Source organism: Sander lucioperca, chromosome 1 (genome assembly GCF_008315115.2).
Source record: "Sander lucioperca isolate FBNREF2018 chromosome 1, SLUC_FBN_1.2, whole genome shotgun sequence".
NCBI lineage: Eukaryota > Metazoa > Chordata > Actinopteri > Perciformes > Percidae > Sander > Sander lucioperca.
In genome coordinates, this window is record NC_050173.1 from 1,595,272 (window position 1) to 1,608,958 (window position 13,687).

The 13,687-nt window shown below is 41.1% G+C and overlaps 1 long non-coding RNA gene across 1 annotated transcript; it reads right to left on the minus strand.

Annotated features, from left to right (window-relative positions):
* Positions 1-202: 202 nt before the first annotated feature.
* On the minus strand, positions 203-523 carry LOC116042162. The gene is made up of 2 exons (XR_004103127.2): positions 321-523; positions 203-242 (listed from the first exon to the last, which is right to left on the minus strand). It is a non-coding gene; the product is annotated as an uncharacterized LOC116042162 (long non-coding RNA).
* Positions 524-13,687: the final 13,164 nt, after the last annotated feature.

The window sequence follows — 13,687 nt, forward strand, 5'->3', positions numbered from 1 at the left end:
CTTTACTCCACAGCACAGCGGAGTAGCTACCGTTAGATGCTGGCTATATTGACATATATACATTGTCATAAAAGCCCGTGCTCATGCAGAGCTCTGTACCCAACTGACAGGCACACTTTTTCGGCTTAGAATTACGATAGGAACCGCTAAAAACACAACAACCTCACTGGTCTCTCCACCCAACAGACAGACACACTTCCTAGGCTTAGAATTACGATAGGAACCGCTAAAAACACAACAACCTCGCTGTCCTCTCCACCTGACCGACACACACTTCCTAGGCTTAGAATTATGATAGGAACCGCTAAAAACACAACAACCTCGCCGTCCTCTCCACGCGACGGACAGACACACTTCCTCGGCTTAGAATTACGGTGAGAACCGCTAAAAATAACACTACCTTACCGTTCTCTCCACCCGACTGAACACACTATATTGGCTTAGAATTACGGCAACAATCGCTTAACACACTGCAAACTCACGTCCTCTCTTTCTGATTTACAGCCTTCCTCTCTTGGCTTAAAATAACTAACCATGGTCGGCTACGGCCACTGAACAGGCTACCAGCTGTAAACAGCCGTGGCCCGCTTGCCTGGTTCTCCGGTAACGCTAGCAGTTAGCAGGGTTAGCATGGCGGCGTTAGCCAGGACCAGTTGGGATCACTTTACTAGCTGTGTCTTAATTGTTTTTGCGAGTAACCAACTCAGGTATTCTAGCTATATAATTCAATGTGGTACACAAATGTTGAAATTACATGAATTGCCCGTCCCTTGTAGCCGTGATAAATAAGCCTGAACTAATGCTTACCTGTTCAGGAGGAAATTAGCTAACTCGGCGTCCAAGCTGTCTCCATCTTTCAAATACATCTCCAATATTTATCCGGGTTTAACGTTTCTGGTCATGCAACTGTTTTTTTAAGTCGGGTAGTATCTAACTTCGTTGATCCTGTTTGTATCTTTGCTGCTTTTATGGCTGTTAACGTTACAGCTGTAGGGCGCTGGCTTTACGTTTTTCCAGTTATATCTGGCAACCCGGCCTGTCTGTCAAACTGGGCAGTTGATAACAACACACAGGCCAAAACGCAAACAGAAATTCCGTCACAGAACGGAAATTTCAAAAGGAGAAAATACTGGCATTAGCATTGTTGTCAGAAAAGATAGTATTTCAACTTAGTTTCCTTAATATCTGATGACACATTGGGGTCATTTTTGGATTTATTACAGTAAATATATTACATATTGGACCTTTAAAGGGCAACTATTATATTGCATTTTCAGAATTATACTTGCATTTTGTGTTTGTACTAGAACATGTTTACATGCTTTAATGTTAAAAAAAAACATTATTTTTCTCATACTGCACCTGTATTCACCCTCTGTATGAGACACTCTGTAGGAGAGCCTAAACCCTCCTCCCAAAAAAGCCCATTCTGCTGATTGGCCAGCATGCCTCCGCTCCGTGTTTCACTAGTTGAAGCTGGAGCTACTGCAACAGAGTATTTAGCAGGACTTTGTACTGTAAATCTCCAATAAAGGGTTCTAAACCAAATATTACACAACCTGACATGTCCCAGCAGTAAAGGGACCAGAATTTGGGGAGAAATGACCAGCACTGGCCAAGATTACAGCTATGTCGTGTTAGCATGTAGCTACTTAATAGTTTGCAATATGCTAACGTTAGATTGTAATGGAATGAAGCAGCACTTTCTACCGTCAAAAATCGCAGATAAAGGTTTCAGAACCAAACACTAACCAATCTGACATGTTTCAGCAGTAACACGACTTGGAATTGGGGAGAAACATTGGCAGCCCAGATGACATTGTTTACTGCCGTTAGCCATGTAGCTACTATAGTTAGCAGTGGACACTAATGGAATATAGCAGCACTTTCTACAGTAAAAAATCTCAAATAAAGTCTTTTAAACCAAATACTCACGTTACATAAACAGAAAATGTTTCAAGAGTAATGTGACCCGGAATTGGGGAGAATTTAACGACACTGGCAGCCAAGATGACATTCAAATCATCTGCTACAACATTTAACATAAAAATCCAACAGTATAACATTGTAGATATGACATAAAACAAGGAAAAGCAAAATATGTCACGTTAATAGTTTGTTTTATTTGTACAAATGAAGAAAATACACAGAGGTGACCACAATACAATCTTTTTTTCGATCTTATGATCACAATTCGAGGAGCCTAACTGCCAATCTCTGTGACAATTTTTGTATCTACAAAAGGGGGGCAGAAAAAGTTTTGGAACCACTGATCTGCTACTACTACTATGGCCGTTCATGTCACGTGCGACAAACTTCTTCCCGTTTTGAGCGTCTCTCTTCCAGGAAAGACTCGTAGGCCTCTGAGAGTCCCTGCGGCTGTTGTTAATTGCTGCGTGCCAGTTGGATCTGTCACTTGCAAGTGCCTCCCAGTTGTCCAGGTTGATGGAGAAGACCTTAAGATCCCTCTTGAAAAAAACACAACTTTGTAAAAACACACACATAGATGAACATGAGTGCTCATTCGTGACATTTTTGTCATTTTGTGTCCTCAAAAACTTCACAGATGAAGATTTGTATTCATCAATCTAATACACCGCATGCTTGAGAAACTCCCAGGTGGGGAGGCACTGCTTGGTGTAAAAAAAAACATCAAAAACAAAGAAAGCCTTAAAACACAGATCCAGGGCTCTCAAGTTTTGAAGACAGGCAAGAGTGACATTCCCACCCATGGTGGGTTGCCCGTCAGCAGGTCAAAGGGGGGCAGGTTGGACGGGTCGCGGGAATGGGGGTGTTTCATTAATAATATTATTATTAGTGTTTTTGTTGTTGTTATTAATAATTGCTCAGACTTGCAGAAGAAAAGATTTGACACATGGCACTGACAATTCAACCAAATACATGAGATGACTTACTCTGTGCTCAAAGTGATGCTTGGAGCTCCGGTGGTTTCCTCTGTGGGTGAACGAAACTTTCTGAAAGATGTTGTAGCAGAATCACATGAACAATTCCAGGATATGCTTTTTTTTCATTGGTTGTTGCGTTAAATCTCACCCAGATACAATAGTGTTATTTTCTGATTGGCACTTTTATTTTTTTTTGATTGGTTGATAAGTGGCAGGCTCGACTAAGAACTCCAGGGGAGACGCGCTTGATTCCTGCTGGAGCAGCGCAGGCAGACATTTTGGGCGCTGCGGCATATTAAATATATTATAAATAGTTTTTCCGCGTGAGAAATACAACGTGTGGCGGGAGTGTGTGACAAAAGACCGAAATGAGTGACTGTCACACTCAATGCGTGACACTTGAGAGCCCTGCAGATCTACAGCCCCCAGCAAAGAGTCCATGGTGTGACCTGAAACAATACTGAAGGCCTGGCATGTCATCTTTTCATCTCCAAGGCTTAAGATAAGCGGGAATGATTGATTTGTCTCTGCACGTTGCAAATACTCCACCATGTTGCTCCTCACTTACCCCCATTTTCCAATATCATCCGACTGCGGCCACAAATGGGCGTTCTCGTTCTGGTGGGGGTTCCCGTTTTGGCAGACTGGAACGCCCCCTTCTTCTTCTTCGACTTTCTTGCTGAACTGTAACTGTCAACATCCGGCCCCCTTCTTCTTCGCCTCTTCTGCTGAACTGCTCCCTGTCAACACCCGGGTTAATATAACAACATTCGCTAGTTAGTTTTTCTCAAACAGAAGTTTCAAAATAAGATCTAGTAGTCTGTACGGTTGGCATAAAACTAACGTTAGCAAGCTAAGCCATCTACAGAACGTTAGTCCAATTACATCTCAATAAGCTTACATTTACGTGTAGGACTAGTCTATACTGTATCTCGGTTAGGGCTGGGACGGTATGGATTTTTTCTTACCGCGGTTGAAAAGCAAGAAATTCCCGTGGTAGAGCGGTATACCGCAACCCCCTTACGAGAGTAGCGTAAGTTGGCAGGGTGCCTTAAGTGAGTGACGTCAGTGCCCTTGTGGTCGCGCAAGGAGAGCGAGCAGTAACGGAGAGTAGAATATGAGTGCCGCTGTGAGGAAAAGAGAGAGGAAAAAGAGATAGTAAAGATGATGTAAAGTGAGTTAAAAGTGAACAATAAATCAACAAGCTAGAACTTCTCAAGACATGGTGGCTTTATCTATTGTCAGTACTGCCGGTAAAGTGATATGATAATTGTGGCACTTTCAGTCCTCCATAAGAATATACCTGAATTGAATAATGAATAGATTAAAATAACACTTGGAACAATGTGCAGTTCCAGTACACTTACCAGACACACTTTATAAAGGCTCAAACAGTAGGCTATTTCACTCCAAGAGTTCACTTACTTTTCCCACTGGCACTTTGCATGTTTTCAATAAAGACACAAAATACAGTAATTTCTCGTGAATAATTTACTTTTGAACATTGTAGGCACAGTACGTACAGTATAAAATAAACAGATTTATTGGCATGCAAAAATGAAAGGGATTACAAAATAAAACATGTCAGTGTCACAAATAAAACAAAAGAAATGAGTAATAAAAGAGAACCATGGTGGAATGTAACAAAGTACATTTACTCCAGTACTGTATTTAGGTACAAATATTGAGGTACTTGTACTTTACTTGAGTCATTTCTTTTCATGCCACTTTCTACTTCTACTCCGCTACATTTCAGAGAGAAATATTTTACTTTTTACTTCACTACATTCATCTGACAGCTTTCGTTTCTAGTTACTTTACACATTAAGATGTTTGCGCACAAAACACATCTAGCTTATAAAATACAATGTTTTATTATAAATTGAACTACACAATATATAGGCCTACAAGTAGAGTTGAAATGATTAGACCATTAAACAGAACTGTTTGGATCTTTTCCAGTTTCTTAAATGTGAGGATTTTTCTGCATTGAGTACTTTTATATGTAATACTTTAAGTACATTTTCCTGATGATACTTACATACTTTTACTTAAGTAACATTTTCAATGCAGGACTTTTACTTGTAATAGAGTATTTCTACAGTGTGGCATTAGTACTTTTACTGAAGTAAAGGATCTGAATAATTCTTCCACTTGGTGGGCAGTATTGCAGGGACTGCAGATGGGCACAATCAAAGGATATAAACCCACTCCTGTGCATCACCTCAGTGTTGCGCACACAGGCATCCAGCTCACAACAAATTTGATGGCTTGCCCCCCGACGGCCGCTTCTGTACATGGATGGGTGCACTATTGCTGCTGAAGGACTTTACAACAACAAATATTCCCCTTTCAATCTCTATTGGCTGACATGCCAGATAACGGTCGGCTGTAATGTCCTCCTTGACAGTTGGCTGGTGTCGTCTCATATGCTGCTTTTACTTTTTTTTTTAATTCAGCACTAACTCACACTTTGTGCACTTAACCTTTCTGACCCTCGAACGTAGGCCAACTGCTTTTTTTGGGTGCTGAAGCTCTACCATAGCCTCCACAGGGTGAAGCTGGGCTTCTAACGTGGCCTCCATAGGGTGCAGTGGGCCTTCTGCTGGGTGGCATGTGCTGAGGTGTTTAAGCAGTTGGTTTTTTTCTTTGAAACATTAGAATACAAGCACAGCAGTGGTAGTGGGACTCCTTTCTGCAGCCCCATTTGCAGGTATACATCACAAACTCTGAAAGGAAGGTAAAAAACAAAGCAGGCTTTAATAACTGGTCCAAACACAAGTGCCTTCTTGACCACGGTTAGTGTCCTCACCTTCTTCATATCATCAACACAAAGGTTATTACTCTAAACCAATGAATCAGCAATCAGTAAACATACCTCCATGCTGTACCACTGTTTTCAAATATGACTGTAAATGTGTTTCCACGTTTGAATAGTCACCCTCCTAGCATTAGCTACTACCTGCTGCATTTAATCCAAGGAATCCTCACGTGAGAAAGCTAAAACTCTGTTAAAAAACTAACTACGTGAAAACGAAATTAGTAAACAATGTGCGTTTATAAATTCTGTACCTGTACCTACCTGACTATGTTACACAAAGTTACCTACCACCACCACCAAAACACTCCCAAAACGAAGCAACGCGCCCTCCAATGTTATCTGTGTCACCATAAAGAAGCAGCGTGGCCGCTACGTCATGCCTCTTACCATGCTAGCTAACACGTTAACAATACGCGTTTATAAATGCTGTACCTGTAGAAGACTATGTTGGACAAAGTTACCTACCACCACCAAAACACTCCCAAAACAAGGCAACGCGCCCCCCAATGTTATCTGTGTCACCATAACGAAGCAGCGTGGCCGCTACTTCATGCCTCTTACCATGCTAGGTAACACGTTAACATCCAACTTAACAATGTAGCCTACTGTGGTAATGTTAACTACACAGTAAAATAATTGACAAAGTCTTCGCCGCAAACTCTAGCTTCTAGCTACAACCAGTCTAACACGTTGCTTTCTTCTGGCTAGCTGCTATGGCTAAAACAAGATAGCTGCTACCGAACCATGCTTGCATGTCGCAATTATTAATATCGGATTCGGATACCATATAAGATTAAGACGACACGACAGCTATATCAGTGATATAAATGAGAATACTTCCCAGTCAATGTTGTCGAAATAAACAATAGCCTACTTACTGACATAATCTCTCATCGAATGACCACTTGACTACTTCTTCTTCTTCTCCCGGGAAACATACCGGTAAAATTGTCAATATGGAAGGGGAAATGACATCGTACCCAGTATGCCTTGCGAAACTCTTCGCAATTGGTCGATGAAATGCTACCAGGAACGCCCAATGGGCATTCTTGTGTCATGACGGGAACGCCCAAGCCGCAGCTGGACCCTCCTCCCATTTTCCGCTGGGCATGTCCGCGCTGCGTTCCGGCCGTTCAAGTCATTGCTTGATAATCCATCAGCGTGTCCCAGAACCGTACATGAAGCGGCTCTCCGCTTCGCTAAAGATACGCGCCATGTCTATTTTCATGCGAGCTGCAGGGCATTTGGACAGCCGGGCAGACAGTGAAACAGCGAGAGTATTCAGTCAATTTACCAAAACACCCCCAATGTTAAAATCCAAACTAAAATTATTGATAAGTTTATCAATTAGAATGTGGGGCTGGATCGTGTTAAAAGCTGACAAAAAGTCAACGAATAGCAGCTTGGCATGGTTTTAAAACAGGGTTTAATAAAGTGGCAGTGGCATCTTCTACTCCCCGGCCAGCCCTATATGCGAACTGAAGAGGGTCAAGTAGATGTGCAGTCTTGGTAAGAATATCTCTTTTATCAGTTTTTCCGATGGACTTCATTACAATAGAAGTCAGGGCCACAGGTCTAAAATTATTAAGAACCTTGGGATAGTTGTTTTTGGCCACAGGGATAAGTATCGACTACTTCCAACTCCTTGGCACCCTATGTTGGTGACAGCTGGAAGATATGGTGAAAGATGGGGGCTAATTGTTCTGCACAGGAGGAAAGCAGTCGACTACTTATGAAATCAAAACCTAGGCTTTTCCTAGCTTTAGAGTGTTTAAAAGATTTGGCCACAGAGAGAACATCAAAGGGAATAGGTCTCAAACTGGATAGTTTTTTTTCTTCAGATTTACAATTTTACTATTAAAATCTAGGCAATCAAACCTGAGATAAAACTTATTAAACTCCTGTGCCAATTTATTGTCAGAATTAAAACCATCGAGGACTTACGGTATGGCGTTGTGGGGGTGCGACACGCAGTACAGAGCTCCCAGTTAACTTGTGAAATGATATTGTTTTAACATCACCCTGGTTTTCAGTTTCTGTTTTTGTGGGATCATACATTTGCGAGATAACATTTACTACGCTTTGTGTTACTGCTGGAATGAGTGGCAAACCGAAATCCTCGCAGCAAGGCATGGCAAGAATGGCATGGCAACGCATGGCAGGCTAGTCTTCCTAGTGTGGCGGCACGAGAGCTGACAAAACCAAACACCGACATTCACGACGGGAAATTTCGCATAGAGAATTAGTTTGACTCACTACTTGTAATGCTATCAGTATAATTTTTAAGGACACGCAGGTCAGTTTTACAAAGGCGCCAGAGACGAGGTTCAACTTTCAAAAAGAGTACATTTTTATTACAAGAATAATCAATACATTTAAAAACAATCAGTTTAAAACACATTCACACTGAAAAGGAGGAGGAATAATTGGGGCGGAGGCTTACCAGTGGAGGGGGAGAAGGGAATAAGGATGGTAAGGGATCCCAGGGAAAGTCACCCGTGAACACACAAACAAAATCAGTGAACACAGCAAATGAAAACGGGGAGACACACAGCACGCAGGAAAGAGATACCACCACCCGGACACCAACTCCACCACCTTCTTCTTCTCTCAGCAACTAAAAATGGGGAAAAAAAATGGGAAACACACACACGATTAGAGGAGGTTCACTCCCCAACAATAGGAAAATCAAAATCAATATTGAAAATGAAAAGAGCAAACTGAAAGAAACTTAACACAGGATATCAATTCAAAACAATGAAAGAAGACACATCGACTCAAAACAATAATAATAATACTAATTATAATCATAATTAGAACGAAACAAGAACAGAACAAAAGAAACTCAAAATCTACTAATGGAAAAGTAAACTCAATAGTGGAAAGAAAAGAAAACCAACAAACGTAACTTTTAACTAAATTGAAAACAAAACAACAAAAAAGGGAAATAAACAATTTAATCAACTCTATTAATGTAGGGGGCTAACCCTTCCGCTACATTCATACACTCGTGCACCTCGAAGGCAGACTGCGGTACAAACAGTAGAGTCTGTATTCAATCAGCGTGTAGGCAAAACAAACAGCTGGTAGTTGAGATGCTCGGTGGCTAACAAGGATCTCCGGCAGCTTCAGCCCAGTCCCTAGTGTTTACACAAAATAACAATTAACACCAAATAAACCTAAAGGGTAACTCCTACCTTATTTAGCCCACATACTGTTCAAGCAGAGTTTGAGTCGATCCGGAGGGAAGAAGCTCCGAGAATGCAACGTGCACAGACAGCTATCAGTGTTACTCGCTTTGCATTAACTGCGTTCCCTCGGCGAGATGGAGGATGAACCTGCCAACCGAAGATCTACAAACGTTCGATACATAGTAAAATAACGGCAGCGAATGAGGGTAACAAAATCAAACCACCACCTTAACTGACGCCCCAGCAGACAACTCACAGTGAGCACAACCCGGAAGTGTAGCGCGCTCCCATCACCAACGAGCAAGAAAGGTAGTGGGAGGACTACTGGCTGTTTTTATACGGGGCTCCACCGTTATGATTGGCCAAAAGAGCACCGGTAGTTATGAGCTGAAACTCATACTGCTACACTAGCAAACTTTCAGCTATGGCGGAGGACAGCGCTGGTGGCAAGGTGGAAGATACTGGCTGTGTCTCAAACCGCCTACTTGCACACTTCAAACACTTAGTTTTAAGTATACAGTGTAACGCAAAAAGTCAGTGCACCGAATGTACCCAGATGACCCCCTAAAAACGGTCAAAAAGTTCAGTGTGGAACGATGGGCCCTACTCGCACTAAACAGGCGCCATCTTGACTACAAAGCCTTGTGGGTCTGGCTGCACGAGAATTTCAAACTGAACTGTCATGGTGTCTCGTTCTGAATACGATCTCATATTTTACGAAAATAGTTCACGTGTTTCTGAAAACATATTAAGCAAGAAATAGGCCATGCAGTTGCTGCATCTGTCTTCATTTTGGATCGACAAAGGTCAGTTTAAAAGATTTTCATCAGATTTTGAGAGGCGGTGAGCTGAGCCAGTTGGCTGGATTCAACTTTACGCAAATTACTTTGGGGACTTTGGAGAAGCGGGGCGTTGAGTCGCCAGCTCTCCATTTGCATAAAGTTGAATCCAGTTAATATAAGACTGGACATTACCTTCCTCCTCTTGATGGGATTCCCCATTCCATTAACATTCCAGGTGGAGAAACGTTCAGAGCTTAAAGGTGCAATATGTAATACTGACAGCTAGTGTTTAAAATAGTTACTGCAGTACAAATTGAAAACACTGGAGAGAGTCGTCTCCCCCGCCCCCTCCTCCCCAGACTCAAAGTTCACGGAGGTTGCCAGACTGAGCACAGCGGAGTAGCTAACGTTAGATGCTGGCTATATTGACAGTCATAAAAGCCCGTGCACACGCGGAGCTGTGTACCAAACTGACAGACACACTTTTTCGGCTTAGAATTACATTAGGAACCGCTAAAAACTCCACAACCTCGGCGTCCTCTCCACACGGCAGACAGACACACTTCCTTGGCTTAGAATTATGATAGGAACCGCTAAAAATAACACTACCTTGCCGTCCTTTTCCACCCGAATACACAATTGGTTTAGAATTACAGCAACAATCGCTAAACACACTGCAAACTCACGGTCCTCTCTTATATATACATACATACAATATACAGCCCTCCTCTCTTACAGCCAGTCCCTCTAGGGTTTCACAGCCTTTTTTTGAGATTGTTGCGGCCCAAAATGCCTGATTTTACGGGAGCTTTTGTAAAAAAATTCGATAAAAGTTGCGATGTCTTTTGTATTTTTGTTGCAATGAACTTGCGAGAGACAGTGAAAATTGCAAAAAAAAGTTTAAAATAAAAAGGAAACTTGTTTCGGGGATGAATAAAACTACTCTCTATATCTCTACTCTATAATTTATTGAATTAATCAAATTTGAGGGCATCTTTGGCATGCGTGTAGCTCATATAATGAATTAATTGAGGCCATTTTGCGTAATGAGTACTTGTAATAATTTTGTAAACTTTGCTGCTAATACTTCTGTATTTTACTTAAGTTATTGCAGTTTTACTTGTAATGGAGTATTTTTTCATTGTGATATTGCTACTTTTACTCCAGTAAAAGATCTGAGTACTTCTTCCACCACTAAGTACTGTACTTGAATAGATATACTTTCTACTTTCCACCACTGATTGTCTATAACCGTATTTGACCACAGAGTGGCAGCATAGGTTCACTAATGTCTCATGAGCAGCAGGTACAGCCATAAAACCATCTGTAATACATTTTTGCAGCATTGCAGTCTAACCTCAATCTCTCCCACACACACACACACACACACACACACACACACACACACACACACACACACACTATACTTCTTCCTTGTTATCACTCTCTTCCTCTTTATCTTTTTTTTTCTCCCTACTCTTCTGTATTTGTTAATTTTCCTGCACTTCCCTTTCTCATTCATTTTCTATTTCCCTTTATACTTACAGTACACACCATCTCTGCAGCAGTTTGTGATTTTATACAGTATATATCCAGTACTTATATATATATATATATATATATATATATATATATATATATATATATATATAATATATAATATCTTACTTAGTAGCAGCAGCCTGCAACAACCCTTAATATGGAGTAGTATGTGTATGTAGTGGGTCTGAGATGATGATTGTGTGTGTGTGTGTGTGTGTGTGCGTGTGTGTGTGTGTGTGTGTGTGTGTGTGTGTGTGTGTGTGTGTGTGTGTGTGTGTGTGTGTGTGTGTGTTGAGAGATCTCTCTCTCTCTCTCTCTCTCTCTTCCTGCTGCAGTCTCCTGGTGACATACATCATATCCAGCTGGGCTCATTGCCATTTCCAGTGTCTATGCCATTTCCAGTGTATATGTTCTATTAAATAAACAGTCAGTGCAACACTTAGCAGCATACTATATCCAGTGTGACATCTACATAGTGTGTGTATGTGTTTTCATTTTCACACCTACCCATTCTCTCCCTCTCCCTACTGTTTGTACAGCTTACCCAGCTGTGTCTATAGCCATACATCGCCCTTATTGTTTTACAATAAGCAACATCCACTAAAGACCAGTACATATTACAGCTTCAGCAGAGGGGCCATCTGTAAGGAAGCAGCTGTACAACCTCGAGTCATGTGAAGCCCTTACTGAAAATTAAATCATTTTCTTCAGTATGCACTTATACAAATACAGTATGACATAGATATAACAGCTAGGGGGGTTTATGCCCTCTATAGTTACCATAATGGGAGTTGTGAGTTATTAACAGCATGAACAACAGCTAAGTCTGGTATAAATGTACATGTAGTTTCAAATGGCTGAGAAGGACACATGCATCAATATGTTGGAATATACGTCAGTAAGTCAGAGTAAATACAGTATGGGATTCTGCACAACATGAAATTATGTTATAAGCGGACACATTTAAATTCTTGTGTAGAACCCAGAAGCAGAACACAGACAGTAGTTTGCAAACAGTTCAGAGGCAGTTTATTTAGTGAAGTGGGTGCAGGCTGGGAGTCTGCTGGGAAGCAGACTGAGACGCTGAGCAAGGCAGACGGAGACCACAGGAGGAAAAGGGACCTGAGGCATAGGAAGGCACAAGTTAGTCAAAAGCTCAAGCAAACACAAGGCAAATATTGACGAAACAAAAGACTGGCTGTAATATTAGTATCACCTTGGCGAACTAAACAAACTAGCGAAGATTGGAGTGTAAAGCTGGGATATATACACTGCAGGAGCTTGATGAGTGGATGCAGGTTGATTGGTAGCAGGAGGGAACTGGAGTGTCACGCCCAGAGAGACACAAACAGACAGAGAGAGGCCATAAAAGCCCAAAAATGTACCTTTAGAAAACACATGAAACACTATGAAGGAGAGGCACAGCCGGACCATGACACAGATGAATGCACTCTGAAATGAAGGGAAATGGCCAGTAGAAAGTTTGAACAATAATTGTATATAAATAAAAATGATCATAACATCAGAGCCGTATTTCAGAAGGAGATCATAATAATAAGAGGTGACACTCTATTGGGTCGCCAATACAACATCTGTGCGCAGTAGCCGAGCCGAGTCACCGAAATTTTGGACTGAACTCAAGTGTTTGCATTAATGAGGGAGATACGCTACACACAATAAGGGATTAATCTGTTTAAAACTGCTAGTAAACAACAATTGCAGTCATTTAATCTAAAAGCCTTACCTTTTTTCACCTTTTTTATGAGTTTATCTTTGCCATACACCATACGTGCTTCATTAATAAAGGTGAAAGGCCAATAAAATAAAATTAAAATGTAAAAATTTGTGACCGAAACTATAATGTTATAGTTGTTATGAAACTGTTCTCATTATTTGTGATGCAGCACTTGCAGTAAACAAAAGAGTGAGTAAACTAAGTTGTAGCCTAGTCGATGATGCAATACTAACACCAACTTGTTACCACTAGTTTTACACTTATTGTCAACAAACCTCATTTATATGAAATTATACCTAATTTTTTTGTTAAAAAAAAGCAGCAAAGTTTAGCCAGGATCTTGTTTTGAAACCATTAAAACATTTGTTATGTATGTGTGTGTGTGTGTGTGTGTGTGTGTGTGTGTGTGTTAGAATTATTACATTATCAAAGGATAGACGGAACCACTGAAGTTATATCAAAGTTTTGTTTACTTGGAAGTAGGGTCAGTTTACAGCACTCACAGCATAAGTACAGAAAGTGACTAACGTAAGCCTCAAACAGTAGGTTATGTAAGTGTGAAATACAATCATAACAGAATTTGGATTTCGTCAATTGTCTATCTTGTCAGTTTAGATGTCCTTTCCTCTATCTGGTCAGACTCGATTGGGTCTCCTTTATTTAGTTAACGCATGTTCTGTCCTCGGGCCCCGATCAAGATAGCCAATGAC